Source organism: Phyllobates terribilis, unplaced genomic scaffold (assembly GCF_046119375.1).
Source record: "Phyllobates terribilis strain yellow unplaced genomic scaffold, ASM4611937v1 Scaffold_40__1_contigs__length_11209783, whole genome shotgun sequence".
NCBI classification, from domain to species: domain Eukaryota; kingdom Metazoa; phylum Chordata; class Amphibia; order Anura; family Dendrobatidae; genus Phyllobates; species Phyllobates terribilis.
Window position 1 is genome coordinate 5,715,336 of NW_027362800.1, and position 16,661 is coordinate 5,731,996.

The 16,661-nt window shown below is 45.7% G+C and overlaps 12 non-coding genes and 1 pseudogene across 12 annotated transcripts; all 13 read right to left on the reverse strand.

The window, feature by feature from the left end:
* Positions 1–1,017: 1,017 nt before the first annotated feature.
* LOC141188126 (U2 spliceosomal RNA) lies at positions 1,018–1,208 on the reverse strand. Its single transcript, XR_012262247.1, has one exon. It is a non-coding gene; the product is annotated as a U2 spliceosomal RNA (small nuclear RNA).
* A 1,121-nt stretch (positions 1,209–2,329) lies between these two features.
* On the reverse strand, positions 2,330–2,520 carry LOC141184114 (U2 spliceosomal RNA). Its single transcript, XR_012258900.1, has one exon. It is a non-coding gene; the product is annotated as a U2 spliceosomal RNA (small nuclear RNA).
* Positions 2,521–3,644: 1,124 nt separating this feature from the next.
* LOC141188127 (U2 spliceosomal RNA) lies at positions 3,645–3,835 on the reverse strand. Its single transcript, XR_012262248.1, has one exon. It is a non-coding gene; the product is annotated as a U2 spliceosomal RNA (small nuclear RNA).
* A 1,122-nt stretch (positions 3,836–4,957) lies between these two features.
* LOC141188128 (U2 spliceosomal RNA) lies at positions 4,958–5,148 on the reverse strand. The gene has a single exon (XR_012262249.1). It is a non-coding gene; the product is annotated as a U2 spliceosomal RNA (small nuclear RNA).
* A 1,124-nt stretch (positions 5,149–6,272) lies between these two features.
* LOC141188129 (U2 spliceosomal RNA) lies at positions 6,273–6,463 on the reverse strand. Its single transcript, XR_012262250.1, has one exon. It is a non-coding gene; the product is annotated as a U2 spliceosomal RNA (small nuclear RNA).
* A 1,123-nt stretch (positions 6,464–7,586) lies between these two features.
* Positions 7,587–7,777, reverse strand: LOC141188130 (U2 spliceosomal RNA). Its single transcript, XR_012262251.1, has one exon. It is a non-coding gene; the product is annotated as a U2 spliceosomal RNA (small nuclear RNA).
* Positions 7,778–8,898: 1,121 nt separating this feature from the next.
* On the reverse strand, positions 8,899–9,089 carry LOC141188131 (U2 spliceosomal RNA). The gene has a single exon (XR_012262252.1). It is a non-coding gene; the product is annotated as a U2 spliceosomal RNA (small nuclear RNA).
* A 1,125-nt stretch (positions 9,090–10,214) lies between these two features.
* LOC141188132 (U2 spliceosomal RNA) lies at positions 10,215–10,405 on the reverse strand. The gene has a single exon (XR_012262253.1). It is a non-coding gene; the product is annotated as a U2 spliceosomal RNA (small nuclear RNA).
* A 1,126-nt stretch (positions 10,406–11,531) lies between these two features.
* On the reverse strand, positions 11,532–11,722 carry LOC141188133 (U2 spliceosomal RNA). The gene has a single exon (XR_012262254.1). It is a non-coding gene; the product is annotated as a U2 spliceosomal RNA (small nuclear RNA).
* A 1,122-nt stretch (positions 11,723–12,844) lies between these two features.
* LOC141185665 (U2 spliceosomal RNA) lies at positions 12,845–13,027 on the reverse strand. Its single transcript, XR_012260304.1, has one exon. It is a non-coding gene; the product is annotated as a U2 spliceosomal RNA (small nuclear RNA).
* Positions 13,028–13,551: 524 nt separating this feature from the next.
* On the reverse strand, positions 13,552–13,714 carry LOC141186023 (U2 spliceosomal RNA; annotated as a pseudogene).
* A 1,123-nt stretch (positions 13,715–14,837) lies between these two features.
* Positions 14,838–15,028, reverse strand: LOC141188134 (U2 spliceosomal RNA). Its single transcript, XR_012262255.1, has one exon. It is a non-coding gene; the product is annotated as a U2 spliceosomal RNA (small nuclear RNA).
* A 1,119-nt stretch (positions 15,029–16,147) lies between these two features.
* LOC141188135 (U2 spliceosomal RNA) lies at positions 16,148–16,338 on the reverse strand. The gene has a single exon (XR_012262256.1). It is a non-coding gene; the product is annotated as a U2 spliceosomal RNA (small nuclear RNA).
* Positions 16,339–16,661: the final 323 nt, after the last annotated feature.

Here is a 16,661-nt window from a genome sequence, read left to right on the forward strand (position 1 = left end):
ATCCCTCACATGCCTGCACTTTTCGGCTTGCTGCTGCTGCAATCCACGCGTTTTAGATCTGCATAACTCCACCTCTTTTAGCACAGTACCCTCAACCCCCGGCTGTTCCCACCCGCCTCAACACCGTTGGAAGGGAGGAGAACCAATTAAGGCGGGGGGGGGGGGGGTGGAACGAGCAGCTGTCTACCCTTAGCAGGAGGGTTGCTGATTAATTACCTCTCCTGCTGCTGCTGCTGCTGGCTGTCCAGCAGCAGACTGAAGGTGGCTGCTGCTGTGCGCAGGTATATAAAGGCTCAGAGCCTATTATGACACGCGCAGCCAGCGTTCCATTGCCACATTCCGTCTACTGCAGGCGGGATACCTGGATGGCTGAATGTCACTGAGAAGCTCACAGAGACCGCCATAAGCAACAGTTTAAAAGAATGCCACAGACTAATCAACCAAACTTTTTGGGTTGGTTTCTCTTTTATAGTCTGCAGGCATTAAATGAAAGAAGTCAGTGTTCCAGCAGAGGGAGACAACGTTTCAGAAAAGGCATTGTAGCAAACCAAAAAAGAAATTTTAAGCGCAGCAGAGTAACCAGCTCACATACCTGTTAGCTCAGGTGAGTTTAAAAGGCTGCTGTTGATAACAAGGGCATTTGCTAAATAGATGGTGTGTGTGCAACAATATACTGAAAGGTCAATTATATTGTGCAGCTTATCTCACCACCTGTAGTTATTTAGGTGAAAGCTCCAAAATGCTTGCCTAATATGTCTGTTTATCCAAAAGGAAGTATAGAGGGAGAGCTAGATAGATAGCATTGCATTACATTACATTACATGGCAATGCAATGCACAGTTGCTGAAGTTGAACCAAAATGAGCTTGTCATCTGGCTTCTGCAACTTTTAACATGAAAAATCCAATGAGGAGAAGAAAAGCAAAGCCAAAGAGTCCATCCCAAAATCCGACAAACAAGCAAAATGAACAAAAAGCATTGAATTCAATTCTTTCTGATTTTAGAAACTGCATTAAAGAAGGGGTGCACCGGTCCTGGAGATACTGCAATACCAGGTCAATGCGTGGAGTGGACAGAGCAAGCTCTTTTTCCATCTCCCTGTTCTAAAAATCCATTTAATATATGGTCCCCAGATAGGGGACGTATCAGATATTAAACTGATAAGAACAGATACTACACTTGATCTTAGCCAAAAGGCCGAGAAGCGATAACCAGAATTGGTTTCCGACTACGGTGCCACCCAAGGATTCTGAAAAGTCCATTTGTGGAGATGGCCACCTGGACTCCCGTTAAGAAGACATGCTGTCAACCTCTAGATCCCTCACATGCCTGCACTTTTCGGCTTGCTGCTGCTGCAATCCACGCGTTTTAGATCTGCATAACTCCACCTCTTTTAGCACAGTACCCTCAACCCCCGGCTGTTCCCACCCGCCTCAACACCGTTGGAAGGGAGGAGAACCAATTAAGGCGGGGGGGGGGGTGGAACGAGCAGCTGTCTACCCTTAGCAGGAGGGTTGCTGATTAATTACCTCTCCTGCTGCTGCTGCTGCTGGCTGTCCAGCAGCAGACTGAAGGTGGCTGCTGCTGTGCGCAGGTATATAAAGGCTCAGAGCCTATTATGACACGCGCAGCCAGCGTTCCATTGCCACATTCCGTCTACTGCAGGCGGGATACCTGGATGGCTGAATGTCACTGAGAAGCTCACAGAGACCGCCATAAGCAATAGTTTAAAAGAATGCCACAGACTAATCAACCAAACTTTTTGGGTTGGTTTCTCTTTTATAGTCTGCAGGCATTAAATGAAAGAAGTCAGTGTTCCAGCAGAGGGAGACAACGTTTCAGAAAAGGCATTGTAGCAAACCAAAAAAGAAATTTTAAGCGCAGCAGAGTAACCAGCTCACATACCTGTTAGCTCAGGTGAGTTTAAAAGGCTGCTGTTGATAACAAGGGCATTTGCTAAATAGATGGTGTGTGTGCAACAATATACTGAAAGGTCAATTATATTGTGCAGCTTATCTCACCACCTGTAGTTATTTAGGTGAAAGCTCCAAAATGCTTGCCTAATATGTCTGTTTATCCAAAAGGAAGTATAGAGGGAGAGCTAGATAGATAGCATTGCATTACATTACATTACATGGCAATGCAATGCACAGTTGCTGAAGTTGAACCAAAATGAGCTTGTCATCTGGCTTCTGCAACTTTTAACATGAAAAATCCAATGAGGAGAAGAAAAGCAAAGCCAAAGAGTCCATCCCAAAATCCGACAAACAAGCAAAATGAACAAAAAGCATTGAATTCAATTCTTTCTGATTTTAGAAACTGCATTAAAGAAGGGGTGCACCGGTCCTGGAGATACTGCAATACCAGGTCAATGCGTGGAGTGGACAGAGCAAGCTCTTTTTCCATCTCCCTGTTCTAAAAATCCATTTAATATATGGTCCCCAGATAGGGGACGTATCAGATATTAAACTGATAAGAACAGATACTACACTTGATCTTAGCCAAAAGGCAGAGAAGCGATAACCAGAATTGGTTTCCGACTACGGTGCCACCCAAGGATTCTGAAAAGTCCATTTGTGGAGATGGCCACCTGGACTCCCGTTAAGAAGACATGCTGTCAACCTCTAGATCCCTCACATGCCTGCACTTTTCGGCTTGCTGCTGCTGCAATCCACGCGTTTTAGATCTGCATAACTCCACCTCTTTTAGCACAGTACCCTCAACCCCCGGCTGTTCCCACCCGCCTCAACACCGTTGGAAGGGAGGAGAACCAATTAAGGCGGGGGGGGGGGGGGTGGAACGAGCAGCTGTCTACCCTTAGCAGGAGGGTTGCTGATTAATTACCTCTCCTGCTGCTGCTGCTGCTGGCTGTCCAGCAGCAGACTGAAGGTGGCTGCTGCTGTGCGCAGGTATATAAAGGCTCAGAGCCTATTATGACACGCGCAGCCAGCGTTCCATTGCCACATTCCGTCTACTGCAGGCGGGATACCTGGATGGCTGAATGTCACTGAGAAGCTCACAGAGACCGCCATAAGCAACAGTTTAAAAGAATGCCACAGACTAATCAACCAAACTTTTTGGGTTGGTTTCTCTTTTATAGTCTGCAGGCATTAAATGAAAGAAGTCAGTTTTCCAGCAGAGGGAGACAACGTTTCAGAAAAGGCATTGTAGCAAACCAAAAAAGAAATTTTAAGCGCAGCAGAGTAACCAGCTCACATACCTGTTAGCTCAGGTGAGTTTAAAAGGCTGCTGTTGATAACAAGGGCATTTGCTAAATAGATGGTGTGTGTGCAACAATATACTGAAAGGTCAATTATATTGTGCAGCTTATCTCACCACCTGTAGTTATTTAGGTGAAAGCTCCAAAATGCTTGCCTAATATGTCTGTTTATCCAAAAGGAAGTATAGAGGGAGAGCTAGATAGATAGCATTGCATTACATTACATTACATGGCAATGCAATGCACAGTTGCTGAAGTTGAACCAAAATGAGCTTGTCATCTGGCTTCTGCAACTTTTAACATGAAAAATCCAATGAGGAGAAGAAAAGCAAAGCCAAAGAGTCCATCCCAAAATCCGACAAACAAGCAAAATGAACAAAAAGCATTGAATTCAATTCTTTCTGATTTTAGAAACTGCATTAAAGAAGGGGTGCACCGGTCCTGGAGATACTGCAATACCAGGTCAATGCGTGGAGTGGACAGAGCAAGCTCTTTTTCCATCTCCCTGTTCTAAAAATCCATTTAATATATGGTCCCCAGATAGGGGACGTATCAGATATTAAACTGATAAGAACAGATACTACACTTGATCTTAGCCAAAAGGCCGAGAAGCGATAACCAGAATTGGTTTCCGACTACGGTGCCACCCAAGGATTCTGAAAAGTCCATTTGTGGAGATGGCCACCTGGACTCCCGTTAAGAAGACATGCTGTCAACCTCTAGATCCCTCACATGCCTGCACTTTTCGGCTTGCTGCTGCTGCAATCCACGCGTTTTAGATCTGCATAACTCCACCTCTTTTAGCACAGTACCCTCAACCCCCGGCTGTTCCCACCCGCCTCAACACCGTTGGAAGGGAGGAGAACCAATTAAGGCGGGGGGGGGGGGTGGAACGAGCAGCTGTCTACCCTTAGCAGGAGGGTTGCTGATTAATTACCTCTCCTGCTGCTGCTGCTGCTGGCTGTCCAGCAGCAGACTGAAGGTGGCTGCTGCTGTGCGCAGGTATATAAAGGCTCAGAGCCTATTATGACACGCGCAGCCAGCGTTCCATTGCCACATTCCGTCTACTGCAGGCGGGATACCTGGATGGCTGAATGTCACTGAGAAGCTCACAGAGACCGCCATAAGCAACAGTTTAAAAGAATGCCACAGACTAATCAACCAAACTTTTTGGGTTGGTTTCTCTTTTATAGTCTGCAGGCATTAAATGAAAGAAGTCAGTGTTCCAGCAGAGGGAGACAACGTTTCAGAAAAGGCATTGTAGCAAACCAAAAAAGAAATTTTAAGCGCAGCAGAGTAACCAGCTCACATACCTGTTAGCTCAGGTGAGTTTAAAAGGCTGCTGTTGATAACAAGGGCATTTGCTAAATAGATGGTGTGTGTGCAACAATATACTGAAAGGTCAATTATATTGTGCAGCTTATCTCACCACCTGTAGTTATTTAGGTGAAAGCTCCAAAATGCTTGCCTAATATGTCTGTTTATCCAAAAGGAAGTATAGAGGGAGAGCTAGATAGATAGCATTGCATTACATTACATTACATGGCAATGCAATGCACAGTTGCTGAAGTTGAACCAAAATGAGCTTGTCATCTGGCTTCTGCAACTTTTAACATGAAAAATCCAATGAGGAGAAGAAAAGCAAAGCCAAAGAGTCCATCCCAAAATCCGACAAACAAGCAAAATGAACAAAAAGCATTGAATTCAATTCTTTCTGATTTTAGAAACTGCATTAAAGAAGGGGTGCACCGGTCCTGGAGATACTGCAATACCAGGTCAATGCGTGGAGTGGACAGAGCAAGCTCTTTTTCCATCTCCCTGTTCTAAAAATCCATTTAATATATGGTCCCCAGATAGGGGACGTATCAGATATTAAACTGATAAGAACAGATACTACACTTGATCTTAGCCAAAAGGCCGAGAAGCGATAACCAGAATTGGTTTCCGACTACGGTGCCACCCAAGGATTCTGAAAAGTCCATTTGTGGAGATGGCCACCTGGACTCCCGTTAAGAAGACATGCTGTCAACCTCTAGATCCCTCACATGCCTGCACTTTTCGGCTTGCTGCTGCTGCAATCCACGCGTTTTAGATCTGCATAACTCCACCTCTTTTAGCACAGTACCCTCAACCCCCGGCTGTTCCCACCCGCCTCAACACCGTTGGAAGGGAGGAGAACCAATTAAGGTGGGGGGGGGGGTGGAACGAGCAGCTGTCTACCCTTAGCAGGAGGGTTGCTGATTAATTACCTCTCCTGCTGCTGCTGCTGCTGCTGGCTGTCCAGCAGCAGACTGAAGGTGGCTGCTGCTGTGCGCAGGTATATAAAGGCTCAGAGCCTATTATGACACGCGCAGCCAGCGTTCCATTGCCACATTCCGTCTACTGCAGGCGGGATACCTGGATGGCTGAATGTCACTGAGAAGCTCACAGAGACCGCCATAAGCAACAGTTTAAAAGAATGCCACAGACTAATCAACCAAACTTTTTGGGTTGGTTTCTCTTTTATAGTCTGCAGGCATTAAATGAAAGAAGTCAGTGTTCCAGCAGAGGGAGACAACGTTTCAGAAAAGGCATTGTAGCAAACCAAAAAAGAAATTTTAAGCGCAGCAGAGTAACCAGCTCACATACCTGTTAGCTCAGGTGAGTTTAAAAGGCTGCTGTTGATAACAAGGGCATTAGCTAAATAGATGGTGTGTGTGCAACAATATACTGAAAGGTCAATTATATTGTGCAGCTTATCTCACCACCTGTAGTTATTTAGGTGAAAGCTCCAAAATGCTTGCCTAATATGTCTGTTTATCCAAAAGGAAGTATAGAGGGAGAGCTAGATAGATAGCATTGCATTACATTACATTACATGGCAATGCAATGCACAGTTGCTGAAGTTGAACCAAAATGAGCTTGTCATCTGGCTTCTGCAACTTTTAACATGAAAAATCCAATGAGGAGAAGAAAAGCAAAGCCAAAGAGTCCATCCCAAAATCCGACAAACAAGCAAAATGAACAAAAAGCATTGAATTCAATTCTTTCTGATTTTAGAAACTGCATTAAAGAAGGGGTGCACCGGTCCTGGAGATACTGCAATACCAGGTCAATGCGTGGAGTGGACAGAGCAAGCTCTTTTTCCATCTCCCTGTTCTAAAAATCCATTTAATATATGGTCCCCAGATAGGGGACGTATCAGATATTAAACTGATAAGAACAGATACTACACTTGATCTTAGCCAAAAGGCCGAGAAGCGATAACCAGAATTGGTTTCCGACTACGGTGCCACCCAAGGATTCTGAAAAGTCCATTTGTGGAGATGGCCACCTGGACTCCCGTTAAGAAGACATGCTGTCAACCTCTAGATCCCTCACATGCCTGCACTTTTCGGCTTGCTGCTGCTGCAATCCACGCGTTTTAGATCTGCATAACTCCACCTCTTTTAGCACAGTACCCTCAACCCCCGGCTGTTCCCACCCGCCTCAACACCGTTGGAAGGGAGGAGAACCAATTAAGGCGGGGGGGGGGGGGTGGAACGAGCAGCTGTCTACCCTTAGCAGGAGGGTTGCTGATTAATTACCTCTCCTGCTGCTGCTGCTGCTGGCTGTCCAGCAGCAGACTGAAGGTGGCTGCTGCTGTGCGCAGGTATATAAAGGCTCAGAGCCTATTATGACACGCGCAGCCAGCGTTCCATTGCCACATTCCGTCTACTGCAGGCGGGATACCTGGATGGCTGAATGTCACTGAGAAGCTCACAGAGACCGCCATAAGCAACAGTTTAAAAGAATGCCACAGACTAATCAACCAAACTTTTTGGGTTGGTTTCTCTTTTATAGTCTGCAGGCATTAAATGAAAGAAGTCAGTGTTCCAGCAGAGGGAGACAACGTTTCAGAAAAGGCATTGTAGCAAACCAAAAAAGAAATTTTAAGCGCAGCAGAGTAACCAGCTCACATACCTGTTAGCTCAGGTGAGTTTAAAAGGCTGCTGTTGATAACAAGGGCATTTGCTAAATAGATGGTGTGTGTGCAACAATATACTGAAAGGTCAATTATATTGTGCAGCTTATCTCACCACCTGTAGTTATTTAGGTGAAAGCTCCAAAATGCTTGCCTAATATGTCTGTTTATCCAAAAGGAAGTATAGAGGGAGAGCTAGATAGATAGCATTGCATTACATTACATTACATGGCAATGCAATGCACAGTTGCTGAAGTTGAACCAAAATGAGCTTGTCATCTGGCTTCTGCAACTTTTAACATGAAAAATCCAATGAGGAGAAGAAAAGCAAAGCCAAAGAGTCCATCCCAAAATCCGACAAACAAGCAAAATGAACAAAAAGCATTGAATTCAATTCTTTCTGATTTTAGAAACTGCATTAAAGAAGGGGTGCACCGGTCCTGGAGATACTGCAATACCAGGTCAATGCGTGGAGTGGACAGAGCAAGCTCTTTTTCCATCTCCCTGTTCTAAAAATCCATTTAATATATGGTCCCCAGATAGGGGACGTATCAGATATTAAACTGATAAGAACAGATACTACACTTGATCTTAGCCAAAAGGCCGAGAAGCGATAACCAGAATTGGTTTCCGACTACGGTGCCACCCAAGGATTCTGAAAAGTCCATTTGTGGAGATGGCCACCTGGACTCCCGTTAAGAAGACATGCTGTCAACCTCTAGATCCCTCACATGCCTGCACTTTTCGGCTTGCTGCTGCTGCAATCCACGCGTTTTAGATCTGCATAACTCCACCTCTTTTAGCACAGTACCCTCAACCCCCGGCTGTTCCCACCCGCCTCAACACCGTTGGAAGGGAGGAGAACCAATTAAGGCGGGGGGGGGGGTGGAACGAGCAGCTGTCTACCCTTAGCAGGAGGGTTGCTGATTAATTACCTCTCCTGCTGCTGCTGCTGCTGGCTGTCCAGCAGCAGACTGAAGGTGGCTGCTGCTGTGCGCAGGTATATAAAGGCTCAGAGCCTATTATGACACGTGCAGCCAGCGTTCCATTGCCACATTCCGTCTACTGCAGGCGGGATACCTGGATGGCTGAATGTCACTGAGAAGCTCACAGAGACCGCCATAAGCAACAGTTTAAAAGAATGCCACAGACTAATCAACCAAACTTTTTGGGTTGGTTTCTCTTTTATAGTCTGCAGGCATTAAATGAAAGAAGTCAGTGTTCCAGCAGAGGGAGACAACGTTTCAGAAAAGGCATTGTAGCAAACCAAAAAAGAAATTTTAAGCGCAGCAGAGTAACCAGCTCACATACCTGTTAGCTCAGGTGAGTTTAAAAGGCTGCTGTTGATAACAAGGGCATTTGCTAAATAGATGGTGTGTGTGCAACAATATACTGAAAGGTCAATTATATTGTGCAGCTTATCTCACCACCTGTAGTTATTTAGGTGAAAGCTCCAAAATGCTTGCCTAATATGTCTGTTTATCCAAAAGGAAGTATAGAGGGAGAGCTAGATAGATAGCATTGCATTACATTACATTACATGGCAATGCAATGCACAGTTGCTGAAGTTGAACCAAAATGAGCTTGTCATCTGGCTTCTGCAACTTTTAACATGAAAAATCCAATGAGGAGAAGAAAAGCAAAGCCAAAGAGTCCATCCCAAAATCCGACAAACAAGCAAAATGAACAAAAAGCATTGAATTCAATTCTTTCTGATTTTAGAAACTGCATTAAAGAAGGGGTGCACCGGTCCTGGAGATACTGCAATACCAGGTCAATGCGTGGAGTGGACAGAGCAAGCTCTTTTTCCATCTCCCTGTTCTAAAAATCCATTTAATATATGGTCCCCAGATAGGGGACGTATCAGATATTAAACTGATAAGAACAGATACTACACTTGATCTTAGCCAAAAGGCCGAGAAGCGATAACCAGAATTGGTTTCCGACTACGGTGCCACCCAAGGATTCTGAAAAGTCCATTTGTGGAGATGGCCACCTGGACTCCCGTTAAGAAGACATGCTGTCAACCTCTAGATCCCTCACATGCCTGCACTTTTCGGCTTGCTGCTGCTGCAATCCACGCGTTTTAGATCTGCATAACTCCACCTCTTTTAGCACAGTACCCTCAACCCCCGGCTGTTCCCACCCGCCTCAACACCGTTGGAAGGGAGGAGAACCAATTAAGGTGGGGGGGGGGGGTGGAACGAGCAGCTGTCTACCCTTAGCAGGAGGGTTGCTGATTAATTACCTCTCCTGCTGCTGCTGCTGCTGCTGGCTGTCCAGCAGCAGACTGAAGGTGGCTGCTGCTGTGCGCAGGTATATAAAGGCTCAGAGCCTATTATGACACGCGCAGCCAGCGTTCCATTGCCACATTCCGTCTACTGCAGGCGGGATACCTGGATGGCTGAATGTCACTGAGAAGCTCACAGAGACCGCCATAAGCAACAGTTTAAAAGAATGCCACAGACTAATCAACCAAACTTTTTGGGTTGGTTTCTCTTTTATAGTCTGCAGGCATTAAATGAAAGAAGTCAGTGTTCCAGCAGAGGGAGACAACGTTTCAGAAAAGGCATTGTAGCAAACCAAAAAAGAAATTTTAAGCGCAGCAGAGTAACCAGCTCACATACCTGTTAGCTCAGGTGAGTTTAAAAGGCTGCTGTTGATAACAAGGGCATTTGCTAAATAGATGGTGTGTGTGCAACAATATACTGAAAGGTCAATTATATTGTGCAGCTTATCTCACCACCTGTAGTTATTTAGGTGAAAGCTCCAAAATGCTTGCCTAATATGTCTGTTTATCCAAAAGGAAGTATAGAGGGAGAGCTAGATAGATAGCATTGCATTACATTACATTACATGGCAATGCAATGCACAGTTGCTGAAGTTGAACCAAAATGAGCTTGTCATCTGGCTTCTGCAACTTTTAACATGAAAAATCCAATGAGGAGAAGAAAAGCAAAGCCAAAGAGTCCATCCCAAAATCCGACAAACAAGCAAAATGAACAAAAAGCATTGAATTCAATTCTTTCTGATTTTAGAAACCGCATTAAAGAAGGGGTGCACCGGTCCTGGAGATACTGCAATACCAGGTCAATGCGTGGAGTGGACAGAGCAAGCTCTTTTTCCATCTCCCTGTTCTAAAAATCCATTTAATATATGGTCCCCAGATAGGGGACGTATCAGATATTAAACTGATAAGAACAGATACTACACTTGATCTTAGCCAAAAGGCCGAGAAGCGATAACCAGAATTGGTTTCCGACTACGGTGCCACCCAAGGATTCTGAAAAGTCCATTTGTGGAGATGGCCACCTGGACTCCCGTTAAGAAGACATGCTGTCAACCTCTAGATCCCTCACATGCCTGCACTTTTCGGCTTGCTGCTGCTGCAATCCACGCGTTTTAGATCTGCATAACTCCACCTCTTTTAGCACAGTACCCTCAACCCCCGGCTGTTCCCACCCGCCTCAACACCGTTGGAAGGGAGGAGAACCAATTAAGGCGGGGGGGGGGGGGGGGTGGAACGAGCAGCTGTCTACCCTTAGCAGGAGGGTTGCTGATTAATTACCTCTCCTGCTGCTGCTGCTGCTGGCTGTCCAGCAGCAGACTAAAGGTGGCTGCTGCTGTGCGCAGGTATATAAAGGCTCAGAGCCTATTATGACACGCGCAGCCAGCGTTCCATTGCCACATTCCGTCTACTGCAGGCCGGATACCTGGATGGCTGAATGTCACTGAGAAGCTCACAGAGACCGCCATAAGCAACAGTTTAAAAGAATGCCACAGACTAATCAACCAAACTTTTTGGGTTGGTTTCTCTTTTATAGTCTGCAGGCATTAAATGAAAGAAGTCAGTGTTCCAGCAGAGGGAGACAACGTTTCAGAAAAGGCATTGTAGCAAACCAAAAAAGAAATTTTAAGCGCAGCAGAGTAACCAGCTCACATACCTGTTAGCTCAGGTGAGTTTAAAAGGCTGCTGTTGATAACAAGGGCATTTGCTAAATAGATGGTGTGTGTGCAACAATATACTGAAAGGTCAATTATATTGTGCAGCTTATCTCACCACCTGTAGTTATTTAGGTGAAAGCTCCAAAATGCTTGCCTAATATGTCTGTTTATCCAAAAGGAAGTATAGAGGGAGAGCTAGATAGATAGCATTGCATTACATTACATTACATGGCAATGCAATGCACAGTTGCTGAAGTTGAACCAAAATGAGCTTGTCATCTGGCTTCTGCAACTTTTAACATGAAAAATCCAATGAGGAGAAGAAAAGCAAAGCCAAAGAGTCCATCCCAAAATCCGACAAACAAGCAAAATGAACAAAAAGCATTGAATTCAATTCTTTCTGATTTTAGAAACCGCATTAAAGAAGGGGTGCACCGGTCCTGGAGATACTGCAATACCAGGTCAATGCGTGGAGTGGACAGAGCAAGCTCTTTTTCCATCTCCCTGTTCTAAAAATCCATTTAATATATGGTCCCCAGATAGGGGACGTATCAGATATTAAACTGATAAGAACAGATACTACACTTGATCTTAGCCAAAAGGCCGAGAAGCGATAACCAGAATTGGTTTCCGACTACGGTGCCACCCAAGGATTCTGAAAAGTCCATTTGTGGAGATGGCCACCTGGACTCCCGTTAAGAAGACATGCTGTCAACCTCTAGATCCCTCACATGCCTGCACTTTTCGGCTTGCTGCTGCTGCAATCCACGCGTTTTAGATCTGCATAACTCCACCTCTTTTAGCACAGTACCCTCAACCCCCGGCTGTTCCCACCCGCCTCAACACCGTTGGAAGGGAGGAGAACCAATTAAGGCGGGGGGGGGGGGTGGAACGAGCAGCTGTCTACCCTTAGCAGGAGGGTTGCTGATTAATTACCTCTCCTGCTGCTGCTGCTGCTGGCTGTCCAGCAGCAGACTGAAGGTGGCTGCTGCTGTGCGCAGGTATATAAAGGCTCAGAGCCTATTATGACACGCGCAGCCAGCGTTCCATTGCCACATTCCGTCTACTGCAGGCGGGATACCTGGATGGCTGAATGTCACTGAGAAGCTCACAGAGACCACCATAAGCAACAGTTTAAAAGAATGTCACAGACTAATCAACCAAACTTTTTGGGTTGGTTTCTCTTTTATAGTCTGCAGGCATTAAATGAAAGAAGTCAGTGTTCCAGCAGAGGGAGACAACGTTTCAGAAAAGGCATTGTAGCAAACCAAAAAAGAAATTTTAAGCGCAGCAGAGTAACCAGCTCACATACCTGTTAGCTCAGGTGAGTTTAAAAGGCTGCTGTTGATAACAAGGGCATTTGCTAAATAGATGGTGTGTGTGCAACAATATACTGAAAGGTCAATTATATTGTGCAGCTTATCTCACCACCTGTAGTTATTTAGGTGAAAGCTCCAAAATGCTTGCCTAATATGTCTGTTTATCCAAAAGGAAGTATAGAGGGAGAGCTAGATAGATAGCATTGCATTACATTACATTACATGACAATGCAATGCACAGTTGCTGAAGTTGAACCAAAATGAGCTTGTCATCTGGCTTCTGCAACTTTTAACATGAAAAATCCAATGAGGAGAAGAAAAGCAAAGCCAAAGAGTCCATCCCAAAATCCGACAAACAAGCAAAATGAACAAAAAGCATTGAATTCAATTCTTTCTGATTTTAGAAACTGCATTAAAGAAGGGGTGCACCGGTCCTGGAGATACTGCAATACCAGGTCAATGCGTGGAGTGGACAGAGCAAGCTCTTTTTCCATCTCCCTGTTCTAAAAATCCATTTAATATATGGTCCCCAGATAGGGGACGTATCAGATATTAAACTGATAAGAACAGATTTTTTTGATTGAAGCTGCATCCAAGGCACTGAAAAATGTGACCGAAGTCACACCAAAACAGCGCACGAGGCGAGGATTCATGTGGACCCTTCCCGGAGGAGAGGGTCCCCAATAAACCATCCCCATCCCTCCGAGCCAGAAGGCCACAGCGAGGGTCAGGGATCTCCGATGCTCTCCCTAGCCGAAGCCGGAGAAGAGCCGTTTTCGTGCTCCCAGCTTCCATCTAGGCTGCCACCCTAGTGGAGCTGGAGCCTGTGTTGGTTTCTCAGCCCAAAGCTGACCGGACCTCCGACCGGGTTTATAAAAATTCCCCTTCCTAGCCCGGAGGCCAGGAATAGGGGGGGTTGCTCAGAAAGTATGATTGGCAAAGGTGCGGCGTGCTACGAAGCCAAGTCTTTCTGGGGTTCCCAGTCCCAGTAAGCTTGGACTCCCACCAGGGCGCCTACTCCTGGGGCACATTGCTCCAAAGCCCTCACACTTACCCAGCCTAGTGACTTCGATCCTGGAGGGCCATGTTTTCCATCAGATAACTCTATGAGCCACCTGGCGTACTAACAAGTGCGCCAAACCAGTGTGTAATATGCATCAATTTACAAGGGCAGCCCAAGGACAAAACTGCCTTTTCAAAAGATACTACACTTGATCTTAGCCAAAAGGACGAGAACTGATAAGAACAGATACTACACTTGATCTTAGCCAAAAGGCCGAGAAGCGATAACCAGAATTGGTTTCCGACTACGGTGCCACCCAAGGATTCTGAAAAGTCCATTTGTGGAGATGGCCACCTGGACTCCCGTTAAGAAGACATGCTGTCAACCTCTAGATCCCTCACATGCCTGCACTTTTCGGCTTGCTGCTGCTGCAATCCACGCGTTTTAGATCTGCATAACTCCACCTCTTTTAGCACAGTACCCTCAACCCCCGGCTGTTCCCACCCGCCTCAACACCGTTGGAAGGGAGGAGAACCAATTAAGGCGGGGGGGGGGGGGTGGAACGAGCAGCTGTCTACCCTTAGCAGGAGGGTTGCTGATTAATTACCTCTCCTGCTGCTGCTGCTGCTGGCTGTCCAGCAGCAGACTGAAGGTGGCTGCTGCTGTGCGCAGGTATATAAAGGCTCAGAGCCTATTATGACACGCGCAGCCAGCGTTCCATTGCCACATTCCGTCTACTGCAGGCGGGATACCTGGATGGCTGAATGTCACTGAGAAGCTCACAGAGACCGCCATAAGCAACAGTTTAAAAGAATGCCACAGACTAATCAACCAAACTTTTTGGGTTGGTTTCTCTTTTATAGTCTGCAGGCATTAAATGAAAGAAGTCAGTGTTCCAGCAGAGGGAGACAACGTTTCAGAAAAGGCATTGTAGCAAACCAAAAAAGAAATTTTAAGCGCAGCAGAGTAACCAGCTCACATACCTGTTAGCTCAGGTGAGTTTAAAAGGCTGCTGTTGATAACAAGGGCATTTGCTAAATAGATGGTGTGTGTGCAACAATATACTGAAAGGTCAATTATATTGTGCAGCTTATCTCACCACCTGTAGTTATTTAGGTGAAAGCTCCAAAATGCTTGCCTAATATGTCTGTTTATCCAAAAGGAAGTATAGAGGGAGAGCTAGATAGATAGCATTGCATTACATTACATTACATGGCAATGCAATGCACAGTTGCTGAAGTTGAACCAAAATGAGCTTGTCATCTGGCTTCTGCAACTTTTAACATGAAAAATCCAATGAGGAGAAGAAAAGCAAAGCCAAAGAGTCCATCCCAAAATCCGACAAACAAGCAAAATGAACAAAAAGCATTGAATTCAATTCTTTCTGATTTTAGAAACTGCATTAAAGAAGGGGTGCACCGGTCCTGGAGATACTGCAATACCAGGTCAATGCGTGGAGTGGACAGAGCAAGCTCTTTTTCCATCTCCCTGTTCTAAAAATCCATTTAATATATGGTCCCCAGATAGGGGACGTATCAGATATTAAACTGATAAGAACAGATACTACACTTGATCTTAGCCAAAAGGCCGAGAAGCGATAACCAGAATTGGTTTCCGACTACGGTGCCACCCAAGGATTCTGAAAAGTCCATTTGTGGAGATGGCCACCTGGACTCCCGTTAAGAAGACATGCTGTCAACCTCTAGATCCCTCACATGCCTGCACTTTTCGGCTTGCTGCTGCTGCAATCCACGCGTTTTAGATCTGCATAACTCCACCTCTTTTAGCACAGTACCCTCAACCCCCGGCTGTTCCCACCCGCCTCAACACCGTTGGAAGGGAGGAGAACCAATTAAGGCGGGGGGGGGTGGAACGAGCAGCTGTCTACCCTTAGCAGGAGGGTTGCTGATTAATTACCTCTCCTGCTGCTGCTGCTGCTGGCTGTCCAGCAGCAGACTGAAGGTGGCTGCTGCTGTGCGCAGGTATATAAAGGCTCAGAGCCTATTATGACACGCGCAGCCAGCGTTCCATTGCCACATTCCGTCTACTGCAGGCCGGATACCTGGATGGCTGAATGTCACTGAGAAGCTCACAGAGACCGCCATAAGCAACAGTTTAAAAGAATGCCACAGACTAATCAACCAAACTTTTTGGGTTGGTTTCTCTTTTATAGTCTGCAGGCATTAAATGAAAGAAGTCAGTGTTCCAGCAGAGGGAGACAACGTTTCAGAAAAGGCATTGTAGCAAACCAAAAAAGAAATTTTAAGCGCAGCAGAGTAACCAGCTCACATACCTGTTAGCTCAGGTGAGTTTAAAAGGTTGCTGTTGATAACAAGGGCATTTGCTAAATAGATGGTGTGTGTGCAACAATATACTGAAAGGTCAATTATATTGTGCAGCTTATCTCACCACCTGTAGTTATTTAGGTGAAAGCTCCAAAATGCTTGCCTAATATGTCTGTTTATCCAAAAGGAAGTATAGAGGGAGAGCTAGATACATAGCATTGCATTACATTACATTACATGGCAATGCAATGCACAGTTGCTGAAGTTGAACCAAAATGAGCTTGTCATCTGGCTTCTGCAACTTTTAACATGAAAAATCCAATGAGGAGAAGAAAAGCAAAGCCAAAGAGTCCATCCCAAAATCCGACAAACAAGCAAAATGAACAAAAAGCATTGAATTCAATTCTTTCTGATTTTAGAAAATGCATTAAAGAAGGGGTGCACCGGTCCTGGAGATACTGCAATACCAGGTCAATGCGTGGAGTGGACAGAGCAAGCTCTTTTTCCATCTCCCTGTTCTAAAAATCCATTTAATATATGGTCCCCAGATAGGGGACGTATCAGATATTAAACTGATAAGAACAGATACTACACTTGATCTTAGCCAAAAGGCCGAGAAGCGATAACCAGAATTGGTTTCCGACTACGGTGCCACCCAAGGATTCTGAAAAGTCCATTTGTGGAGATGGCCACCTTGACTCCCGTTAAGAAGACATGCTGTCAACCTCTAGATCCCTCACATGCCTGCACTTTTCGGCTTGCTGCTGCTGCAATCCACGCGTTTTAGATCTGCATAACTCCACCTCTTTTAGCACAGTACCCTCAACCCCCGGCTGTTCCCACCCGCCTCAACACCGTTGGAAGGGAGGAGAACCAATTAAGGCGGGGGGGGGGGTGGAACGAGCAGCTGTCTACCCTTAGCAGGAGGGTTGCTGATTAATTACCTC